Source organism: Electrophorus electricus, chromosome 12 (genome assembly GCF_013358815.1).
Source record: "Electrophorus electricus isolate fEleEle1 chromosome 12, fEleEle1.pri, whole genome shotgun sequence".
Classification (NCBI taxonomy): Eukaryota; Metazoa; Chordata; class Actinopteri; order Gymnotiformes; family Gymnotidae; genus Electrophorus; species Electrophorus electricus.
Genome location: NC_049546.1, coordinates 6,500,421 through 6,524,626, shown reverse-complemented (window position 1 = coordinate 6,524,626; position 24,206 = coordinate 6,500,421). Strand labels below are relative to the sequence as shown.

Here is a 24,206-nt window from a genome sequence, read left to right as displayed (position 1 = left end):
TAAACAGGGTGACCTTTCCTTAAATATAATCCTTCACTTTGATCCATGGGCTCAGTCCCATATCAGGTGTGCTAAGTGAGTCTTCCTGAACCATAACTCTAAATTTCCCTGATATATGAGTCTATAACACATAATCACATATTGAAATCTAGTTAATTTATGAATATAGCACAAGAGAATACAGGGAGTTAGCTTTTAGGACCTGTCAAATTAAATTTAGTCTGATATGTCTCATGTAGGTCATAAGAGAATAGATTTATCCAGATTGGTGCTGGACCCACTAAGTAAAGTGCTGAGATTTCAGTCAGCTCTCACTTGCTCAATTGATCCACATTAATGCTGATTGAATATCTAACTCTGATAATCTGTACTGCTGAATAAGTAAACAGTGTATTAACAAATTAAAGGACACTTTAAACCTCCACAGGAAATCAAGCTTTGTGTAATAGAAGGCATAATAAGCATGCCCTGTGTAGCTCATGCTTTTTGTCATGTTAATAGCCTTAGCTATAGAGCAGCATGAAAGAAATGTGAAAGAAAAGATTTAATTATTTTACATATGCTCACTCACTCTAAATAAAGTAGGTATAGTTTTCTGTTTGGTAAATTTGCACTGTGAATGCAATTAATGATATACAATCCAATAACATCTCTTCTAATAATGCACAAGAGCCCCTCCCACCTTGGTGATGTGTAACCATCCTGCATAATTAATTGGTGAGCTGTAGCCATAACAGAATAGCTGGAGGGATGCCGCAGTCCGGACACAAGCCATTAAAATGCAAATCAAGCCCTGAGATATAAAACTAAGATCTATGTCGTTGTAGCCTCTAAGAGATTAACACTGAATCACATCACATCTAGTTTCACACATGAAGCTCGGTGTAGTATGGGCATTTGGCACAGATAACCTACTTAATACCCTGGTCAGGGAGCTTGTAGACCTGCAGCATTGCCCAGGACTTAACCAGTGATCTAATTTCAACCAAGGTCAAGCTGTGTTGTTTCACTGGAGTAATGTGCTGTAAGGGTTGAGCTGGAATTGGACTGTCTAGACCTTTAAAATCTGTGAATTAAATGAAGAGCTAATAAGACAATCTCTGTGTTCTTAATGACAGTTAATTTAATATAAAACATGAGGTCGGCCATAGGAGAAAAGAAGGGTTATCACAGAAACCCTTGGTAAGGAAAAGATCAAATTGACAAGCATTGTTTGCAGTAAGAATTTAGACCAGAGAGTTGCCTGCCACATAACCACATAATAGGAAATTATGTCATTGGGTTATAATCAACAGATACACAGATGTAATATGTTCAGGAAACAGAAGTTCATGAGACAACCTGGGAATGACAGTAAGAATGGGCAGGCTGTTACAGTTATACACTTCATAAATTCAGAGCACATTTCATACGCATTGCAGAACCATTTTACATTTTTGCGGCTAAGAATGGTAATAAATGGTAAAGTGGAAGAGACACCTCCACATTAATAAATGAAAAATTATATTATCGACATACTGGCTGCCCAGGGCTTCTGGCTATGTGTTACAATACTTTAGTTTGGTGTGCTGGATATCCTGCTTGGTTGTGTTTCTTTTATAGCAATGCTTGCTATGGGGTCAAGCTAGGGATAGCCTGTGTAGGTTAACTAACTTGGTTTCTGTTAACCTAGCAGACCAACAGTTTGCCTGTTGACTTTTTTTGGTCATCTGAAATGGCTGTTCTACACACTACAGCACCCCTCAGGACTTGCTTGATCTCTTCCACCCACAGTGCACTTTGGTATACCTCTTAATTTAGAATCATGAAATCTAAAAGGGCAATGCTTAAAAGCATCTTGTTAACTGAATTAGTCTCCCTGTACACCATCTTTCTAATAAGGAACATTCCTTATAAGTAACATTTGTTTATTGTCAGAACTGTTTATTATTCAAAATGAATAAATTCTAAATAAATAAATAATAAATAACAAAATGTTATTTTCAATAAAATTCTACATAAACCGACCCTTTCCCACTAACCACCACCTCTGAACTCTGCCTTTCTTTCCTTGGCATCTTTTCATTTTAAAATGGACAATATTCAACACTAGCTTCATTCTGCAGCTGCACTGCCTTTATTGTCATTTAAGAAACCCTATAAATACTCTACTTCTCTGTCAGACTTTTATCCTGTTAATGAGTAATGCATAACTGTCATTATCGCTAAGACAAAATCCTCTTCCTACCTACTTGATCCACTTCCCCGTGCTCTAGTTAAAGCTTGCCTGCCAGCCCTCTCTCCACTGATCACCAATATTGTTAACTTATCTTTAGCCACTGGATCTGTTCCACCCTCTCAACTTGGCTGCTTTTAGACCCATCCTTAAGAAATCTTGTTTGGATCCTGCCCACTTAAGTAACTTTTGTCCTATTTCCAACATCCCTTTTATACCCAGAAATCTAGGACATGTTCAATGTTCAACTTCAACCCTGACTCTCTTGACACTAATTATCTCCTCAGTCTTTTGCAATCTGTTTGCTCTTTCCATAGCACTGAAACTGTCCTGGTTAAAATCATCAATGATCTGCTCTGTAGTCCTGATTTTGTTCTTCTCACAATTTTATTCTCCTTGATCTCAGTTCAGTATTTGATACAATTTCCCATTCACTTCCAGAAAGACTGTATTCCACTGGTTAACATCAACTTTCTAACAGACAGTAATTTAGTTGCCTTAAAAGTCAATGGGCTTGCCTTTCTCCTTTCACTCTTGGTATCCCCTATGGGTCAGTTCTTGGCAATCTTCTGCTTTTCATCTACCTCCTTCCTCTTGGGTGTTTCATTAGACACCACAACTGCAACTTTCTCTGCTATGCTGAAGATACTGAATTCTGTATCTCAATTACTGTAATCCCTCTCTATCAGAACTTCCCTCCAACCTCTTTTCATGCCTAATGGATATTGAAAGTGGATGACCCACAACTCTCTCAAACTTAAGTGAAATAAAAATTGTATTTTCCTCATAGGTCCTAAATCCACACTTGCCAAACTCTCTACCCCTAATATTACCATATCTAACATCAGTGCCTTCCTCCTTCACTGTAACTAGTCTCCATATCATTTTTTACTCCATTTCATCTGAGTTTCATATCAAATGCTCCACATGTGCTGCCTATTATCATCTATACAACATCTCCAGACTTCAGCCCTCACTCACCCTGCCCAGTGCTAAGAAACTTGCTCATGCTCTGGATACTTCCCAGCTAGACTACTACAACTCCATCATTTCTGGAATGCCCTACTCAGAAAACTCCAGTTAATTCAAAATTAATTGGCTCATATCATCACCCTCTCCCCTACTCTCCAGTTTCAGTAATTATATCACACCTGTTTTCAAAATGTTTTACTGGCTCCCCATAAAGGCTTGTATAGACTTGTATAGATTATAAGACTCCTCTTATCCTTCAAGACACTCCATGCTTTGGCCCCCTCCTAACTTTCTGGCCTCCTCTCTTATCCTCCTCACTACACCCAATCCTTGTACTCCTCTTCTGCAGGTCTTCTCATCACCCCCGTTGGTCTATTGTTAGTCTTTTTTGTGTGTTACATGCTATCTAGTCTGCTCTATACCTCCCACTCCCGCTATTTGTGTGCTTTAATGTGTCCTTTAGTTTCTTGAAAGGCGCATGGAAAAGTATTATTATTATTATTATTATTATTATTATTATTATACTACAGGACTTGCAGTACATATACTGTAGATGTTATGTGCTGTAAAATGATGCAACTTTATATATCTGCCATAAGCAATTTGTTTAGTGCTCCAGAGCAAAACCAAATATTTCAAACAACAGACTTTTTCATGGACATATAAGCAGACAACATCATTTTTTTAAATCAGCTTATTATAAATTAATGACTCTGCTAGCCAGAGAGCAATGTCCTTTGTTAAATTTTTTAAAATGCTCTTTCAACAAAATACAAACTATATTTTATGTAACCACTGACTAGGTGAATGGCCCCAGGCACAAACAAGATTCTATGCCTATATGTCATGCACATGATAAGTTACAAGTGATGTTCCAGAGGGAGCATTTCAAACTGGAGCAAAGAGGAATGTTTTGTCCTCCAGAATGCTGTGGGCCTTTTTCTTAAAGAGGAAGTTCACCTTATTTAACTTTTAACCACTTCTAAGTATTTATTGAAATGTTTCTTATAATTACTTTGACAAAACTATTGTTCAGAATAAGTATTATATAAGGCCCAAAGGTGATTTTTTTTCTGCCTTGGCACTTCAGTGAATGACTACATAGCAAGTATTATTTGTTATGTTTATAAGCAAACAGCATTCATAGAAATATGTTTGGTGAAGCCAATTATATTAATTTGAGGTAGATGCTGATATTTCAATAGGGGAAATTTCAATAGGGAAAATTTTCAGAGTGAGCCAACTAGCAACAGTAACTACGAAAAATACATTGGTTGTGAATTTAAAAAAAAATTGAAACAGTATAGAGATGTTTGATCAAGAAATGTTTAACACATCTATACAACATCTAACAGCTATCAGACATGATTTGGGTGAGCTTCCATTTTAAGATGCTGTTTATATGATAAAATTAATTAATATGTATGTGTATGAGCATACTTGCATGTGTGTGTACATACCTGTAATGGGGTTAAGCAACAGCTATGGTTGGTGGCACTACATAAGGAAGGAGCTGATCATGGTCAGGAAAGATGAAAGAACCAAACCAAAGTAAATCAGTGTGTGAATGGTTAGAGTTGGAGGTATTCAAAACTCTAATTCTAGTGTCCAATAGCTTTTAACATGCTCATCCCATGGAAGAAATGCTCATCTTACATGATGAGCAGTGATACAACATATTTAAGAGAATCTTCATGCATAAGCACAGTAAACCCAGATTTAAGAGCATGATCAAACCCTGAAATTAAACCACAATAAAAAATGCAGTGTATCTTAGTATTCCAAAACTGTGGCAGAGGTGACAAAGAAGACATCCAGAGTTGATTATCCACTACTATTCAAAAGCTGCCTAGACAGTAGTGAAGATTCTGTGTGTGCTAAATGTGCAGTCCCATTTGAAAGTCTTCATAATGCATTTATGTCAAGAGTAAAGCACAGATTAAGGCTCTCCCATGGGGCTTCAGAATGAAATGGAACTCTCTCAGAGATGTTAGAGATATGCATGCAGAGGGGAGACTTCTGCAGAATAATACACATTCTCCCAAAGCATGCTCAATGCATATTTAATGATCTCTTTCCCCTTTATTACATTTTATTGCCTGAAACCTGGTAATTTTGCCAAGTGAATTATTCAAAATATGCACTGATATACATGCCTGAAGGAAATATATTGAGTCTCATTGTTATTAGGAGTCTAGAAAGTATCTAAACGTTTTAGTAACACATCAAGACCACTCTTTTCCAACTATGTCTTTTCTATATATTATGGGCCAAATAATTTTCAGTGTTGTTTTTGTTTAAAAAAGTGACCTGACCTTTATAACAGTTTAAACCTCTATTCTAAACCGATCCACTAATCTAACCACAATTCATTTTTGTTCATGTTTACAAATCTTTATTTAGCTTTAAAAAGCTGTGTTATAAAAAATGTATAAAATGACAATATTAGAACGAAGTTTGTTGAAATGTCATTTTTAGTTTCGAGTCATGAATTTATGTTAGCTCACTAGCTATCTCAATCAGACGTAGACTAAGAAGCTAGCTTAACTTTTTCACTACCACTGTCTAAGCTAGCTAAATGATAACTAGTTACCTAGCTAATATGTTTATGGAAATAGCAGTTTAATTCACATTGCTTAGGTGTCGTTATCAAGTCGTGACTTGCAGTTTTCTTTTTATTATTCACTACTGATGAGTGATTGGTAAAATGTTGGTTATTAAATGTTGGTTATTAATTTCCAGCAAATCTTTGCCCATGACTTGGAAAGATTCAGAACATGCTCAAATTCGACATTCCTCACTTTGCTCAGCAAACATTTATTTATTTATTTGGTTAACTTGAAAGGTACTGCACAGAGTTATCATTGTTCTTGACATACAGCATTAAAAATTGAACATTAAAATTACAGTGATTAACACATATTTCTGTTTGTGTCAAATTATTTCCATATCTTACGTTATACCAACATTTCCTTATTCACAGAACATTTCTGAACTTTTTAACTCCAGGGGGGAAAACTGTCATTGTCAAAAACTTCAATAACATATGTTACACAGCAGTTTTTCATGTAATTGTTATGACACTAAAGGAAATCCTCACTTTTGTTCAATTTTACCAGCAGCCTCAGTTGTCAAGCTGTCATAGCAGCTTGTCTATACAGTAGTCCAAATGAGTTGAGATAAAAGAATGCAAATACTTCTATAAAAGGCAGAAATGTTCTACCTTTTCTAATGTTTCTAAGTTGAGAAAAAAAAACAGGACTGAAGAAGCATCTTGATGTATATCGAAAAAACTAAGATAGGAGTCAAAGGTCACATTGAGATTTCTCACAAGGAACTTATCCTTTAACCCAAAGCAATCAACAGCTAACTACACCCTTTTTGGTCATGTCCTCCAAGCCCACAAGTAGGACCTCTGTTTTATCTTCGTTCAATTGAAGAACATTTTGAGATATCCAGTTTGTAATAGGTGTCAATTGATAAGATTCACCAATCTAAGATTCACCCATCTACCATCTACACAATGTGATCTGTGTGTCATCAGCATAACAATGAAAGGAAAAATTGAAACTTTGAATAAGACTGCAAAAGGTGCTAGTGCTAGCTAGCTAGCCACATTTCTACTTTAAGGTAATCCCTCATGATGTTTTTTCATTTTACTTGTCTCCAAAAAATGGAAAAATGGAGGTGCAAGTTGCAGGCAAGCAACACACAAATACATAAACAGATGAAACAGAACTGTGTATAGGCATAGTATGTATAGGTACTGACTGTTATTTTCATTTCATAGGTTTATGCTTGAAATATAATTCACATTTAAGCAAGACATTTATATCTTTGCAAAATGTAATTGCAAGAGGTATCAGGTGTATTTCTATTCAGATCACTTCACAGCAGTACAGTGTAATGCAAAAGAGGTCAGCAATTGTCTCAACTGGTTACACCCTTCACATTTAATTACCAGATTTCAGCCATTCCTGCCCAATTTCAGGACAGCTGTTTTAATTCAAGAACTAAGGGCAAAGTGACCAGTGGGTCAAACGCAACACAAAAGTAAAAAAAGATTAGTGCTTGGCATTGTAAGACTTGCATTTTATTCTCTATAGTTTTTAATAGTTGTCAGCTGCAGCTGTACTGTGAATCTTTTGCTAAATTCTATACTCTATACTGTGAAGACATTTTTTGGATAAAACAAGTCTACAGTTACAGATTAAATGCATTTCTCTCCCCACAACAGGTGAAGAGCATGTCTGTTCTTATATGCTCTTCATCAATTTATGCCAAAAAGCATTCAAATGTGGTTGTTCATCTGGCACTATAAAAACTACAATTTCACTGAAATAGGATAGAAACAGAATGAAGGAAATGGCAATCTGCCTCTCTACTGCAGAGCTACAGATTATGCTAATTTTGGCTGATTTATTAAATCAAATTTATGAATTTGACCAATTCAACCCTAGTTAACCAGTTTTGTCTTTTACAAACCTCATGTTAGACATCATGTACTTAAGTAGAGTTTAAAATACAGATTAAAACATTAAAAGTAAATGACAAGATTCCTAGTAGTAAGCATTATGGTCAGAATATATTCTGTCCACAAAGCAAATATTATTTTCCCAGAAAGTACAAGGACTTGTGTATCTTGTAATTTTGTTTTTGTTTTTATTGAATGGAATTCCATAGTTGCTTATTCATAATTTGCATAACCCAATTTGTATTAAAAGTTGGGTTAAGGTGAGCAGTAGTCTCATGTTACATTACATTTTTACTAATAAAACATATATTTTTTATGTAAAAAGAGTTCAGAAAGCATTGTTCCACTTGCACAGTTATTTGGCTGGTCATTGTAGGAGCAAATGTGGCTTACATGTTTATGGTACATATGAGCCTTATTTAGAATAGCTGTATGCGTGAGAATTTAACTTCATTTTTACAGTGCATATAAACAGCTTTGACTTTAAGGTCTACACTGAAAGTTCTTTCTAAATGGGGGGTTACACTGAAATCAAGTGCTGAGAGACTACAGGCATCTCAGCTTCACATCAATGAAATATTAATCTAGCTTCTTGCTCATGCTGGTCTATGAATGGTCTGGGTATTTGTTCATTCCCTACCTGCCTGCTACTAATCTCATGAGAAACTAGCTCCTGAATGAACTTCTATATACTGGATGGACTGGAGGAGCTATGTTAGCCTCAAGCCTTTAAATTAGTATTTGTCATACCCAGGCTTGCTGACTCAAAGGATATTCACATTTTTTTTCTGTAGGCTACTGGAAATGCCCAATAATAAATAAAGGACTTTGTGTATATATATATAATTTATACCCAAATGGTATCAGCTTTACCCCATGGTAGACTACATAAACAGCCAGTGCACTCTCTACAGCAAATATTTCTACACTCCATAGTTCCCCCAAGCTCTCATTCATGGCTAATGCTAAACTACTTATTATAACACATGATTTATGAACTCTACTCTTTTATAAAACATGAATTCTCATTTCAGTGTTTTTTGTCTAAATGCTGAGCAGTCAGTAAAATGTGAATAATCTAGTATCCATGAAGTAATCATATGGAACAAAAATATGGGGTAAGTATGATTTAGCTGTGTATGAGATGATCCCAGACACTGTACCTTTAGAATTAGCCTTCAGAAACATCATGGCAGTGATGACTTTATGTTGCACCATGCTACTATATGCTAGCGTATGACTTTATTGAGCTTTGAGGTTTATTCAAAGACAACATATATAAATTTTAGTCAGTTTCATTCACTTATGCTGTATGTTTAAAACTAATCATTAACATTCATGCAAACATTGAGGTTCTACTGACGTCAGTGTAGGACAGAGAGCAGATAAGAGCACTCTCTGGAAGAACACAGATAAAAGCAAGTCCCTCTTCCCTGCTTATCAATGAAATGACATTGTACCTTTTCATACTGTGTGGGTCTCAGGTGAGCAAATGGGATTTTCATAAGCAGGGTCATTTTTCAATGCCTAAGAACTGAAATTATAACCTTAGCATCTTTGTTTTAGCACAGCCATCATCCTGTGCATTCATTTTAGTTTACAAAGCAACATTTTACATTTTTGTGACTCCAGACAAACTTTGCAAAAACACATCAATTTATTATTTAATGTAAGAACTGACAGAAACATAGCTTTGGCATCTCCTGGGCCTGTGATTTAATGGTGGGTCTGAAACTGCAAAGAAGAAGTAATTCTGTATAGCATTCATACATACAAAGCCAAGAAAATCACTGTAAAATCCAATACTACTGGCCCCAGCAAGGGATTGGTGGGAGACATAAATTGCTTCATATTTGTAGGCAGCTAATTAGCTGTAATTACTACTTGCTGTGCTGTCATATTGGTTTAAATACACAAATTTATGAATGAAATATTTCAGATAACTAAACAAACACACTCATTTGAGTTTAGTAAAAGTTTTATGTTTTAGTCACAGGCTGGCCTCTCAATCACTTATCATGTAAGATATTTTTGCTTAATTATCCTTCTGCATCCCATTATCAAATAAAATGTTAAAAATCCCCATCAACCTATTCAAACATGCTAGTCTTTAAGTACTCTTAGTTACTACTGGACGGATTTCCATCATAGAGTGGCACTAATCAGAACTGCTCATTAGTATGGCTGCAAGGATTCGCTGCACTGTGCATGCCTGCATGTCCCTTCTGGTGATATTATGAAGGATTCTGTAATGTAAGTATATTAGCAACAGGAATTCTGACAAATTAAGGGAATAGCAGCTTGTCCCCTCTCAGTGCACTGAAGAAGGGGAAACAGCATTATTAGTAAAATGTACATGCTGTCTTAGCCAGCTAACTTCAAATGGTGACTACAGGTGAGAGACATTGTGGCGTACCTATAGAAAAGCCCAGGGTAACACGGAACTGCAGTTCTAGAAACAGTACAGAATAAAGTATTCTTGCAATGTCATGCAACAAAGCATGCAACATGCAAAACAGAGAATATCTAGCCTGGGTTATATTTTTACTCAGCAGCATAAATACAAAGGTATAGACTACATAACACTTCTTAATACTTCATTACAGTATTCATCATTTTAACTTTCTGGATAAAAAATATGTCAAATTAGTGTGTGCCTAGTGTAAAATAGGATGTATGTCTGGCTAACAACTAGCCTGCAGCATACATGCCAATGTCGTTCTGTCTGCTGAAGTTGCATTTTGAGGAGTACTTTTGGAACAATAAGAATTTAAGGTGGTGCATATGGGCCTTTCTACCGAATGGGTGCCATTTGCGCTCTTCAAAAATTCAACTTCATTTTTATCTTTTTTCAACAATGAATTTAATAACACATATATCTACCTATTCAAAATGTGTACTGGTCAATCTCAGACATCTTTATTTTATTTTTTACAAGGTATTTAAGCGGTTGATGGCTTGTTCCATCCTGTTGCCAAAACTTGTTATTTAAAAAGCATGCTCAAAAGCATGTCAACTAATTCCTTTGTTTTCCCCTCAAGAAAGTGTGTATTTCAAAGAGGTTGTTGATTACATGTTCAAATTATTGACATTTGTGATTAAAGATCACTATAAGGTACGCAAGTAGTATTTTTCTAAAAATGCCATTTTCCATGTTAAATGATGCCTAAACCTCTTTTATTATGTCATTTATTAAAACAATTGGATAAATAATGGACCGAATATAATTTTAAAAAATAGTGGTTTACACTTTATGAACATTGGGTAACAGGAATGAGCACTGGGTAACCGGCGTGTGAGTATGGGTGCATGCATGCATGAAAGTGTGGTTTTGTGTTTGTGTGTGATTGTACTTTTCTTCCTGCCTGACTCTAGGACCTTCTTGTATTTCTCATGTTCCTTCTCTAAATATTTCTCTCTCTGTGTCAGCATCATGTCGAGTGCTATAGTGGCACTGCTTGTCTGCAGGAATTTGGGGATTGGCTCCCTGTATTCACATTGTAAAACTAATCTTAAACATCAACAACCTCAGTCATTTCAACTGCAAAACTTGAAAATCAGGAGAATGGTATTGACTAATATTCTCATTAATAAATTAATAAGACAGAGCATGGCCCATTCCTGTAACTCAGTCCTGTTAGTCTTTACATGAGTAACAGGAGTTTTTAGCACATAATTAGCAAATAAATTAAATACAGCCACATGGCGTCCATGCTAATAGCATGAGGTCTCTGATCACATTCTAACAATTTACCAAAAATTTATATTTGTGCAAATAAATAATATATAAGTAATAAATAATAAGTAATAATTCTGGTAACAGAAAAGTATGTTAACCTTCTCAGTCATAGCTATAGTTTCAATATCATCTAATTATGATAGAACTTAATTTTGGTCTTCCCATGTCCTTGAGTAGATCCAGATGATGTAATGTCCTGTGTAATCAACATGTGACTTTTGGAATGTTTAAAATTTTTCAGAAGGAGGATTGCATTAGGATAATAGCACTGAGTGAAAACCTGGGGACATGACTAAACTGTGTAAAAAACTATGGATTTCTTGTGACAAAAATGTATGAAAAGCTTAGATGGGATATATAGTCACACAACAATGTAAAAAAAAATACAATTTCTAAAGGACTTTAACGATTATATTTCATGGGATAGTGTCTTGTTATGGAGTGGAGATAGGTAACAAATGTTATTTTTCAGTTTTGTATATAGATTTTATTATTTTTCAATATATATGTCTTGAATTCGCAAAAGAAAGGGACAGAAATGGAACCCAATTGTGGAATGGCCCATAATGCGTAACTGCATACCCTATGTGTGTAAGATGTATATGTGTGTGTGTGTGTGTGTGTGTATATGTGTGTGTGTGAGCATGTATGTAAGAAGATTCCATATAAATAGTTACAGGACTGTACTGTGGTTAAACATATAGAAATTAAATTGCAGTGTTGTACACATTTCATTTTTGGTTTGTTTTGTTTTGGGTGTCTTATAGGCCTGTACTGAAGAAAAGAAAGCTAGCCAAAAACATCTGAATGCCCCAAAACAAGCTCTGTCATCACTAACAAAATCCCCCTGTGTAAAATAGGCTAGAGAACAGCTTTGCAGTAGTTCACTTTGCCTCAATGTGAGGTGATAGCATGTTTTTGCGCACAAAAATATCCAGGGAAAGTCAATCAGTTTCCCTGACAGTGAAATGCCACTGCACACAGAATGCACCTGAGAGGCTGTGTGATGTATTGCCCCATTCTGCTCAGCCTACGCTCTGCCTTTAATTAGAAAATACTGAGGGAGGCAGCCGAGTGCTTCAGCGGCGCTTAAATCTCCGCCATCATCAATGTGCACTGCGGCATCCCTACTGATATGTGAAAATAAAGATGTAATATCTGCCATGAACGTACATTTCCACCAGCGCACGTGTTAATCAGTCATTATGTCCTGCAATGCTATAAGTGAGCCCTGCCTCCCAAGACAGCACATAGCATAGCCACAATATATACACTATATATGATGCGTTTGGCCTTTGCTGTCTGTGAAAAATGAATGTAATTCTTAACTTTGAGATAAGATATTATATGTGGTCACTATTGCGACTTGTTCTGGCCTACTAACTTGCCAGTATTATTACTAATAATTCTTATAATAAGACCTTTTAAAATATGATGAAAGAAAATTACAAAACTGTGATGAATATTGCAGTGGTATGCACTACATTACAATTGTGTAGCACAACTGAATAATTTACTGTTTTGGAATTAGGTTTCATTTTGTACAATAAAACACCATGCCAGCTACAAATGACATGATGGGTTATCATGATCTAGAAGATACTTAATTTAAATACAGCTGAGAGTATTACATAAACCTTTTCCTTCCCATAATCATAGTGAGAAAAGTGTCTTCAAAACTATTTGTGTTCATAAAGGTTTCCTTCGTTTTCTATAAAAAATAATAAATAATCACATGCACATCTCAGTGTTCATGGTTTAGTTATACTTATCCTCCTACTGACCAAAAGGAAATGGCTCTGATATTACACTGTTTCAGAAATTGAAAACAAAATCTTGTAGAACATTTAGTTACTGTTACAACCTTACAGTCTTATCTAACATTTGGCCGCTGTCACAACCTATTAATTTGTTTCAAATAATTTCAAATTAGTCTAGCAAAGACACTTACTTATTTCAGCACAGAGGGATGACTTGAACCTGATATATAATGTGTGTGTACTTGTGTGGTGATATGTACAGGTGGGTGGGTGTCCATTTGAGTCTATGAATGTGTGGAGAGAGATCTGTTTGCATCCAATCATTACAGTAAACTCATAAATAACATACTTTACTGAGGCAGGTACATACTAAGAATGCTTTCAGGTATACAGGTATGCATTTATACCCAGGAGTCTACACCCAACATTTCTCTGGGGTCAGTACACATTAATCCTAAAATGACATATGCATGTAAGAAGGCACCTCAGTTCACTTGTGTATATTTTCTTCATGTAATCATTACTCTCTGACATTATATTCCAAACACATAGGTGCTCCCCTACCAATCCCACCCATATTAAGTCTAGCAGCCTTAGGTTTAGCAGACTTCTATTATTCATTAGCAATGTGACACTGCATTTTGCCTGTAAGATTCAAGACTGCTTTCAGACATGCTCACTGTTCATTCTCCCTTGCACGGAAAGGCTGAGTAACACTCCTGTCAAATGAAGTCCTCTTTCTTTGCAGAGTCTGCCATGATTTCAGCTCCATCAGCTGAAATTCACTCAATTACAGCATGTGTTTGTGGACATCTCTACCCACCATTGTGAAGTAGCAGTGAGAGGACCAATGCAAGTAAAAGCCTTTAATGTGATTACAAATGTTAATGACACAAACTAGGATTGTGGATGTATTTGTGTAGGTCTAATCTTTGGCAGTGCTCAGAACCAGTGTTTCTTAGTCAAGGCTAGCTTCAAATGCTGAAAAAGCAGTTAACACCAGAGTGTCTGACAGGGTATGGTTCTCCACACCAAAGTATTTGCTTCTATTTGGGTAAAAGAGAGTGGTGGAAATGCTCCATGAGTCACCTCACAAACGAGTGCCTGAGGGGTTTATATTTAGCTCCATATGAAACTAAGTACCTTGGGCATGTGAGTTAGAATCCTGTCTCTCTAATTACCTTGACAACACAAATCATCATTTAGACCCTATTTCACTCAAACTACCATGAGAACAGACACATACACTACTCACACATACAGGTAACAGGATAACAGACAAAGAAAATTGGAAGCATTTTTCCGGTTACCCAAGAGTTCATATGTTACTGTTATTTTCCCTAAAATTGAATGTATTTTATTTTCTAAACCTAAATATGGGTTCACTTGACACCTCTAGAATTTTTGCCATCTCTCTATAAATTCATTAATAGAGTTTGACAAATCTGGACCCTACACCCAAAATGTATAAATATGAAAAGGGAAGGCGAGAGATCATGAATAGAGTGGCATGACACTGGCAGGACCACTAGCACTGGGGGAGCCACCTGGATGAGCATGCAGTAAGCAAATGCAGATTAAGATTAATGATGATGACCTGCCCCCAGCCTCAAGGGCAAAATGTGATTCTCCTCACAGTTATATTCAAAGTAGAGAAACAAATGCAGGAGTGGCAGAGCCCACTGCTTCTGTTTGTCACACTAAGTCATTTGCTGTTCTTGGGTTTTTCTGTATTGTTAATTACAGCAGGATTCAAAGAATTGGAAAGACAGTGTGCAGTTGAAACTGTGGACATTCAAGGCTCTGTGTAATATATGGAAGCCTATTTTCATTTCAGCATTCTAATGAACCTGTCATGCCTAAGTTCATTTGGTGTGGTTAGCTGTTATTCCCATCTCTTTTACAATACAGATACAGCTTTTCCCAGGGAGCTGAGGAGAGGGCACACAGCAGCAAGTGCCTGCTGTCAGGTATTCAAATTTCTGTAGAACAACAATTCAAAATAATTGCGTCTGCGGCAGGGATGGGCTGCACAGGCGGCTGGCCGACACCTCTGCTCTGAGTGCCGCCCCCTATTCACAAATCACTGGGTTGTTCGTATGACGAGTGACACATTAGACCGCCTCTGTGCATTCATTAGTAGAGTAATTAACTAGGACTCCTCCCTGGCACATACATGCCAGCAGCTGCAGGAACGCTTGCCCCCACACACCCGGCCCTTGTCTGCGAATCATTAGCGAGGATGCAGGGAGGAAGACATGGAGCTGAACTGTGAGGGGGAGTGACGGAGTGAATTGTCTTTCTGTGTTTGACTCAGGAGAGCAGAAGTGGAGCGCAGCAAGGAATGATAAATCATCCCACCCCCAGTCCTGCGCTTTGAGCTTTGTTGTGCTTTTCTCTTGAAAGAGCTCGTGATAAATAACTGTCCTCAGAGAAAGGAGCGTATAAAAACAGGAAAATGAAAGTAATAAAATAAAACAATTCTGGCATTTCCACCGATGCTGGCGTGGCGAGGATATATGTCTCCTGCTTGGTATGGTAAAACCAATGAGAGTTGCGGCTGGCCTGCAAGTTCATGAGCCATGAGGTGTTTTAGGGACGCTGTGGTGATGCTGACTCAAGCCGTGTCTGTGAGACCAGAGGTGCCTCCTCATGCATTCATCACCCAGCCTTAGGGCTTTGCAGGGCACATTCCAATTAAAATAGCCCTGCTAAAGGCTATGGATAGCCATATTGCTCCTCCTCCCCCACTAGGTTCTAAACACTATCTCAGTCTCATTCTGTGTAAGAAGGAAACAGAAGAAAATAACTACCATACACTACAGAGACAGCCTGAAGCTGTGTTACTACATGAGTAATACATTTGCCTTTCATTCAAGTTATGTTTTTAATGAATTTACTGACACTGAGTACTACACTGGCACAGGGAGGCTGTGTCATTTGAATTTGTCCCTGTCCTTTCTAAAACATGAATGAATGGATACATTATAGCCCTGCCAGATGGCAGCAAATATCTCCATATGTACATTTACAGCCTTCATAACACTGGGATTTTTTTCATTTTCCTTTTTCCCATGATACGGCACCAGAAAGTAAAATTGCACACATAACATACCAGATAAACATTTGCCTGGTCCAATGCACCTAACTATGCAAGCACACAGCGACACCCACTACTGGGGAATACCTGGGTGCTTTGTTCAAGCAGAGTGTGTACAGCCTGAATGCACTAGTGCCAGCCTAAACAGTCATGGGTGATAGCATGGCATGCACCACTCTCTCCTTCCAATAGGAGAGAATTCTGTGGCAACACTCCCACTGGAACACTAGCTTGCAATACACAGGGCATAGAACACTGGTACACTACTGAAAATGAAATGAAAAATTACGTTCCTGGTCTTACTTTATCATCAGTGGAGCTGCACAGTGTCTAAGTTATAGCTGGCATGGCCCTGTTTGTTTTATGGGCAAGGGAGCAGTCCTTCTATGGCAGCCCACGCAGGCCAAATCATCCCCATCCGATAATGAAACCGTTAAAAATGCCTGGCCATTGCCAGATGGCTCATCTTTGTAGAGGGTGAAAGCGAGCGAGGCCGTCTGCAGCTGAGGCCCACCTGCCCCACCTGCCTTTGTGTGCTTCTTTGAAGGCCGCACCAGAGAGATTAGGAGCAGCACGTCAGTAGAACCTCAGCTTTTCTGGAATCTTGTCTTCGCTCCATCATCTTTGTTAGTCTGCTCATGTGGGAGCCTGGAGCAATCTGCTGTCGAGCCAGCCTGGAATCACACAGCACATATGGCAGTACATGCACACAGGCACACACACACACCCACAGGTACACACACACACACACACACACATTTTACTTTCCTCATTTGATAGTGAAGGCCAGACAATGGTCTATAAGAGTACCCCTTATGTATCTATCACTAAGGATAGTTAGTGGATTTATAGTATCATTTATAGTATAGTATATTTATAGTATTACAAATATTATAAATATAAGTATATATAGTATTATAAGTATATAGTATTTATAGTATAGAATGTGAAAATTGTACAGTGATATTATTTTTTTGAGTGAAATTCTCCTTAACAAATTCAAGCCGTCTGTTCTCTTTAAAGTTGTGACTACATTAATAGCAGATATAGCAGGGGTAGATAGCAAACAACTTAGTGTATACAAGACAGGTATATCAGCTAATGTTAAAGGATAGTTAGGCAAGTGCAGATGTTCAGATATTGCAAAGAGGAAACTGCCTTTTAAAATGGGTCTAAAAACTAAACAACCCTTTTGTAAGTCAGCTCAGGTCTCTTCCAAACCACCTGACCTTGCAGTGATGATGTCTTAAATGTAAGGAGGGTGCTGGTGTTGGCCTTCTTCAGAACTGTTGACCTCAGGACAAGCATGCCTTGGCAAATCCATGAAGTGCAAGAATTGTTAGACCTGAAAAGGTGAAGATCGGATATGTACTCTCAATAAATGTCAGTTAAATGTCACTTGTTTGACCAGAGTCCACTTGTTATTAAGAGAGAACCACCTTGTTTCCAATCACTTCTTAATTGTTAAATTAGTTCAGTGAAACCATCAACAAGAAATGCACAATTCCAAACTTGTTACTTCATTATTATTACTCCAAATCAAGAAGGAATTCAAATGAAGATCTCTGAGCAATGTAAAGAACACAGCATCTTACAACAGCAGTGCGTACCACAATAATATGGAAAGCAGAACTCTCATTTCTCCACTTTCCAATGTGAGGCTCAGGTCTATTGGGAGAGACAGCTAGTGTTTAACGTTCAATTAATATGGCCCCCATCTGGGCAGAACCTGTGGCTCCTGGCACTTTTCAGAGCTGCATTTACTTACATTGCTGCTGCAGTATGTGAGACTGGAAATGGAAGATATCGATTGTAGATGATTTATACTTATGCCCAAAAGCTAGTGGAGGATACATTAAAATCTTTGGTGCATGCAATAATCCACGTGCAAAGATATAATCATAAACTGGGATTAAATAAAAGAGCATAGAACTGTAGTCTGTGCAGTATTTCAGCTGTATTGAGATGATGAAAAGTGGAAATTAACTTGAAAAAACATGTGCCCATAAAGCTCTGATAATTCAGGGTGATGGTGAAAGACATTTTCCAATTCAAATGTGACCCACTAACTTACAGTGCCTTGGCCTGTACATCCTGTGCTTCAGAGTGACAGCTCAGGGATGAAGCTGTCACTAGAACCTCTAGATTCATAGCCAGGCAAATTGCATTAAAAAAGGGCACGGTCTTAGCTCAGTCCCTAGTGGCTTATTGGGGGTATATTATTCAATGGCATTGTGCAATTGAAGGATTCCACCACAGTCAAGAAAGAAAGAGAGAGACAGTGAGAGCATGGGCATGGGGCAACACTGTGACTGAATTAGCAACTTACTCCAGGCACATTCTCTGAGCTGCCAAATAAGGCCACAATGTCCACTGTTATCAGAATCCGAGGCTGCCTTACTGTGTGAACAGTGGCTAGTTCCCTGTGCACAGCTGTAGTACTGAGCCCTCCAGTGTGTCACCTAGGTCTACTTCCCTTGGGACCTGGCAGCATGTAAATAATTACACTCAACCCATAGCTTTATTTCGTATCTATAGCTCTGTGTAGAAGCACAGAAGTTGGATGAGCCAGAAATCCCTGATAATTATATATCTTGAAAATGAACACACGGTAACATTACAAGTCTGGCTTTTTGACAGAATGATTAATTACCTGGGAAGGTCCAGCACAGAAGTCTCTGCACTGATAGAATGATTAATAAGCAGCAATGTAGCAACTAAAACCAATAGTAAATTGAGAATTTTCAGTCATAACGCTGCAGTCCTCTACCAGATCAATGACTACATTTGTTTATGTGGCAGACAGTGATTTGAGAGCAAGAGTGAGAGAGAGAAGGAGTGGATTCAGAGAGGGGGGGGGAGGGGAGAGATGGGTACAGATTATGTACATACTTGGAATAGTACCTAATTTTTCTTTTTTAATCTATGCAATAATAAATTAAAGGCTTTTTGTAGTGTTGTAGTGTAAGATGTTGAGTTGCAGTTCTTCACAGTTAAGTGGATGAGTTTTTGGGCAACACCATTTTCCCCCCTTGCAGAAGCCTCAGAGACCAACCTTTGCTTCCAGTTTAGCCGGCGGCATTATGCCTCCCTATCCTCTCTGCCATATATTTTGTACGTAATTGTGGGACAGTCCACATGTGATTGGAGGGCCAGACCAGTAGGCTGTGGTCTAATGGTGCAACTGAGATGTCTAAAATCATGGACCACCTGTGAAGGTGACCATACTGCATGCATGGTTAACCTGCTGATGTACCGCCTCCAAACAGATGTAGCTTTAAGCTGCCAAAGCATGGACAGTGGACAACTTCTGATTTAGGACACTCAGTGTTACACTGGAGACATGTGTTGTCTCTTTCCTATTGAGAGTCAACTTTGTTTGTTTAAAACTACAATCTGGCTTACATTTATTTCTTAACCTTAAACAATTTTTTATATGTAATCAGAAAATGTCTTTTATTTTAACCTCTAGAAATCAGTTAGCTTTGATGTGTTGAAAATAATCCTCTCAGTTTGAAGACCAGTTTACTAAACATGGATTAACCTTGGATTTGGACTAATTTCTAAGTGGTGAATAACCATTGATAGTCCTATGTAGTCTAAATTTAGGTATTATCTTGGTCTGAGAATTCAGACCATAATATTTAATGTTGGTACTTATTTTTTAAGAACTTAGTTGTGTTCATTACAATGTGTTTCAAGAGACTCTCTATATTTTAAGTTACTCCCACTGCAATTGGAATGACACATTTATGTTTGATTTTATTTGTCACGATACCTCTGTAGCATGACTGTTCTCTGCATTGTTGCCCGTTTATTTGCATATTTGTTGAAGTCCTTGAATTTTGGGAATGACTGGGGAGGAATATTTGCTTTTCTTTTCCCCCACAGACTCTAATCCTTATAATCCTATGGGGTGCAGTTTACTTCCTGTTGTATCACTAAAAACCTGTTATTTGCAAGGGGTTTTATCGATTATGAACAAATACACACTGATGAATTTGATTACACCACATCTAAGAGAAACATAATGCATTTTACTTAGTCACAATTAGTTCCAACACAGTTTGTTAAATCAAGTTATCAACAACCTCTAGAGCACGTGGCCTGGTAATGTGGCCTGATATGTGGCCTGGCATATACCCAAAATCTACATCCAGTCAAATGGTGAACTATTTGTAGAATCCTTGCCTGACCACAGTAGCCAGTACCCTGCAAAAACATTAAGATATCCCAGAAATGCATTGTCACTTCAGAACATATTTCTCATGAGGGTATTCTGGCACAGACCGGTGCTATATTTGACCTCTATCCCCATCTTAATTTCACTAGCCTTTTAGTTTTAATCCCTTTAACCTTGTTAGAGCAAAGATGAAACTGAGCATGTACTGTATCTTCACTTTAAAGTCTTAGCTGTGGGCGACTCATGATAAATGTTCCTTTCTGTATTGATTTCTTGGCATACTGCTTTCAGTCTGAAGCTGTTCTCTTAGAAGGTGTTTGTAATGACGTCAGAATAGGGAACCTTTACAATCCGTGTTAGACAATGCCTCACAAGACACACCAATTCCAGAAATCACTGTGGAGAAAACATTGGCTGTATGATAGATAGCCAGGCCTAGTGTTTAATAAAATAAAATTCCAGTTAAAAGAACCCTACTACATGAAATGGCAGCAAACTATTCACTAGTATCCCAGTCTACCTTAGATTTACTCTGTAGGTTACGGTTTAACAATATGGAATAAACGCTAATAAGTCAAACCCATAGTTCTATATATTAGTTGAATGACTTAACAAAGAGAACTTTGTTAGCACAAATCCCTGACTCAGATTTGTACGGTTAGACATCTCCTAAACTAGGCATTTGTTTTCTAAAAGATGTAGCTACTGTAGTCTACATGCTCTAATGTAGTGCCTTGACAATGTCAGTGGCATAATACCCTTGCTGTGGAATCATTACCACACAAATATTCCTAAAAGCACTCAGTCTATGTACAATCATGGCTGCATTAGCTGAGAGGGGATACAGGAGACCTGAGCATGCTTTTGTTTGAAGAAATCTCAACAGATCTAAAGCTGTAACATAAATTATAACCACACTCCTCACCTAAGGAACATATTTGATGAAGAATACATATAAGAATTTGAAAAACGTTGTTAAGGTGCTGTTGATCTATTCTCTTAAAATCTAATCTCAGTTGTTATATGCTAATTCATACTGGTAGAATAGACAGTACTATGCTAACAGAGGTATGACAGAAAATTACATGCATGGCATAATTTTACTTGTTTTGATATTGTTTTGCAGATGGTTATCTATTCTACCATTGTCCTAAATAACTTAAAATTACAAAACTTGTACAAGAATGCTGGCAGGCCACCACCCCAAATATTCCATGCACGCAACAGTACCTGACACTAAATTTAGGGAGTAAGGAGGGAGTAACCTATGTAGGCTGGAGTATGTGATGGCATGAGCATATAGGATTTATTGTAGCTGCAGTATATGCTGCAGCACAGGTCTTATACCCTCTCTGTTCATGGGACACACCCATGAATGGAGAGTTAGGGTGGCTGTTCAAACTCTTATTTACACCATACCTGTATGCAGCATCCCTCACAAATGACAGAATGCGGTACAACTTTTTTTTTTCCCAGCAGTCTAGCCTTAGCTGCGAAAGTAATGTGCGCATAGATGCCCAAGATGATAAAAAATAAATAAAATCAGGCTGGGTCCTTGATATTGATAACGGGTTCTATAGCAAAGCTGGTCAGTAAATTGCATTAATCTTGCCTTGATATATATCACAGTGCATCACGATCAGGAGCAGGATAAAACCTGCAACAGAAGCCTGTCCCAGACAAAATGAAACCATAAAATACATGCCTCCATGTTCTAGAATCCCCGCCTGCCCCTTACCCATCCATTCGCTCATTTCATGGCATTGTATTCTCAGAAAATGTTTACTTCACTACCTCTCTGTGTCTGTGTGTGATTTATTTACTATCTAGATGCTTCCCTTGTATTCATAAATTTGAAATTCCTTGAAATTCTGGGCTTTTTGTAATATACTGTTGTGTCCAGAACTTTTTCAAAGGAACAAAGAAAGTAATGAGAACATCAACTTTGCCTAATGAAGGATTTGCAAAGAAAAACGTTCAGGGATATCTATTGGCCAAGAAGAATGATACTGTCATCATCAGGCACAATATCTCAGGGCTTCTAGATTCTGCCACATGTATTTGACCTTCCACATAGATGTCTTGCATCATGAGATGTGTCGAATTTATAATCAAGAAGTGGCCTGCATTGCTGGTATAGAGAATCCATCATTCTCAAACTACTATTGATGTGAATGTCAAGACCACTGAGAAACCATCTAACAGTGCACTGCGGAAAGCACAACAAAGCACTCACTGTAATTAGTGGAGACCCCAGCCTGCATCCTACAAAATCAACCTAATGGGACTAGACATGATAGCTCAACAGTGCTATGAATGGCTTCGAAGGGCTGAGAACAGATCAAACATAAAATGAACTTTTCTATAATCAGTATAGAAGAAGGGCTTACAAGATGTGGTTATCTGCGGGTGTGTTGAGGATGGGAGCTTGGAAATAAATTAATGTCACACGTGGCAGCATAAAACTGTAAAATAAAAGTAAAAGTCAAATAAAAAATGTGTAAAAAAAAAATGCTGTAAATCAACCTTAGTTCATATTTACTGACTAATTGTAAACCAGTCAATTATATACTATTAACACTGAACAGATAAATCTGAGACCACAGGAAAACAAAGGTAACCACAGAATGACCACACCTGTGCATAATACAATCACTATTTATATGGTAAGGTAGATATGATTTTATCATATGATTTTGTGGTTTCTACTATACCTATATCTGGAATAGGTTTGTAGACACAAAGACATTTTGTACTGCAGCCTCCAGTTAAGATCCACGTGATTCAAAACTGTTGGTCATGGGGCCTTACATAGTAAGATGTAATCAGCTGTGTGTGGCAGTGACTCATGACTCATCAAGTGCAGTATGACTTTCTGGACTTTTCGCCGAAGGCAGCTTTTTGCTTGGACTGACTTCCTGCCTGCTACATCTGCTCATAAGCCCCTCTGGGAATGCAGCTGGGCTTCAGACTACATGGAACAATACAGATGAAAAGTCGGGGGGGGGGGGGGGGGGGGGAATATATATATATATATATATATATATATATATATATATATATATATATATATATATATATATATATATATATATATATATATAGCTTGATTCCAGTCATGCGTATAGATGATTTTGTGTTTACCTGTCCCTGATATCGAAAAATACTGCAATACGAACACCACACGAACACTGCCTACACAACATGTAAACTGTTCAACGTAACATCTCATCTAAGGGCCATTTCCTTAGATGTCTTTGGAAATTTCAATACCGTTTTGTCTTTATGAGACGTCTGTAACACGGGTGGCAATAAGCATACTGAGTCGACATTATGGAAGCTCTCACTGCACAGTGGGTGCTCCTAATGAGTATATTCCCTCACTGCAGGGTGGACAAAAGCGTCTACGATTCAGCACAGTGGTCCCAGCTCCTGGCCTCCTCTGACTCACTCCTCTCTGTCTCTCTCCCTCTCCTTCTCTCTCTATCTCTCTGGTGCTGCTCAGATTTGTTTGATAGCATTTAGCAGGACAAGCAGATGTCAACTGCCACTGACCTTGCCAATTATCGCACCCACAGAGAGTTAATGACAGAATTTCTATGCACTCTATCTGAGGCACCTGAAGGCTGAGGCATTGTCCTTTCATCCCTGCCTGTAAGCCTTAGCAGTTTTAGTTCTGTCATATCAAATAGATATATGCAGAAAGGTCACTATTGATCAAAATTAGAAAATACTACATAGTTTTACTAAATGCAGGTTTTAT

At 37.7% G+C, this 24,206-nt stretch overlaps 1 long non-coding RNA gene across 1 annotated transcript in view; it reads right to left on the bottom strand.

Annotated features, from left to right (window-relative positions):
- The window catches only part of LOC113573360, a 39,785-nt gene that overhangs the window by 10,201 nt on the left and 5,378 nt on the right, over positions 1–24,206 (bottom strand). Inside the window, exons 2-3 of the long non-coding RNA XR_003410200.2 lie at positions 17,490–17,605; positions 16,784–16,934 (exon numbers count right to left, since the gene is read on the bottom strand). This is a non-coding gene — a long non-coding RNA (uncharacterized LOC113573360). The remainder of the gene's footprint in view (positions 1–16,783; positions 16,935–17,489; positions 17,606–24,206) is intronic.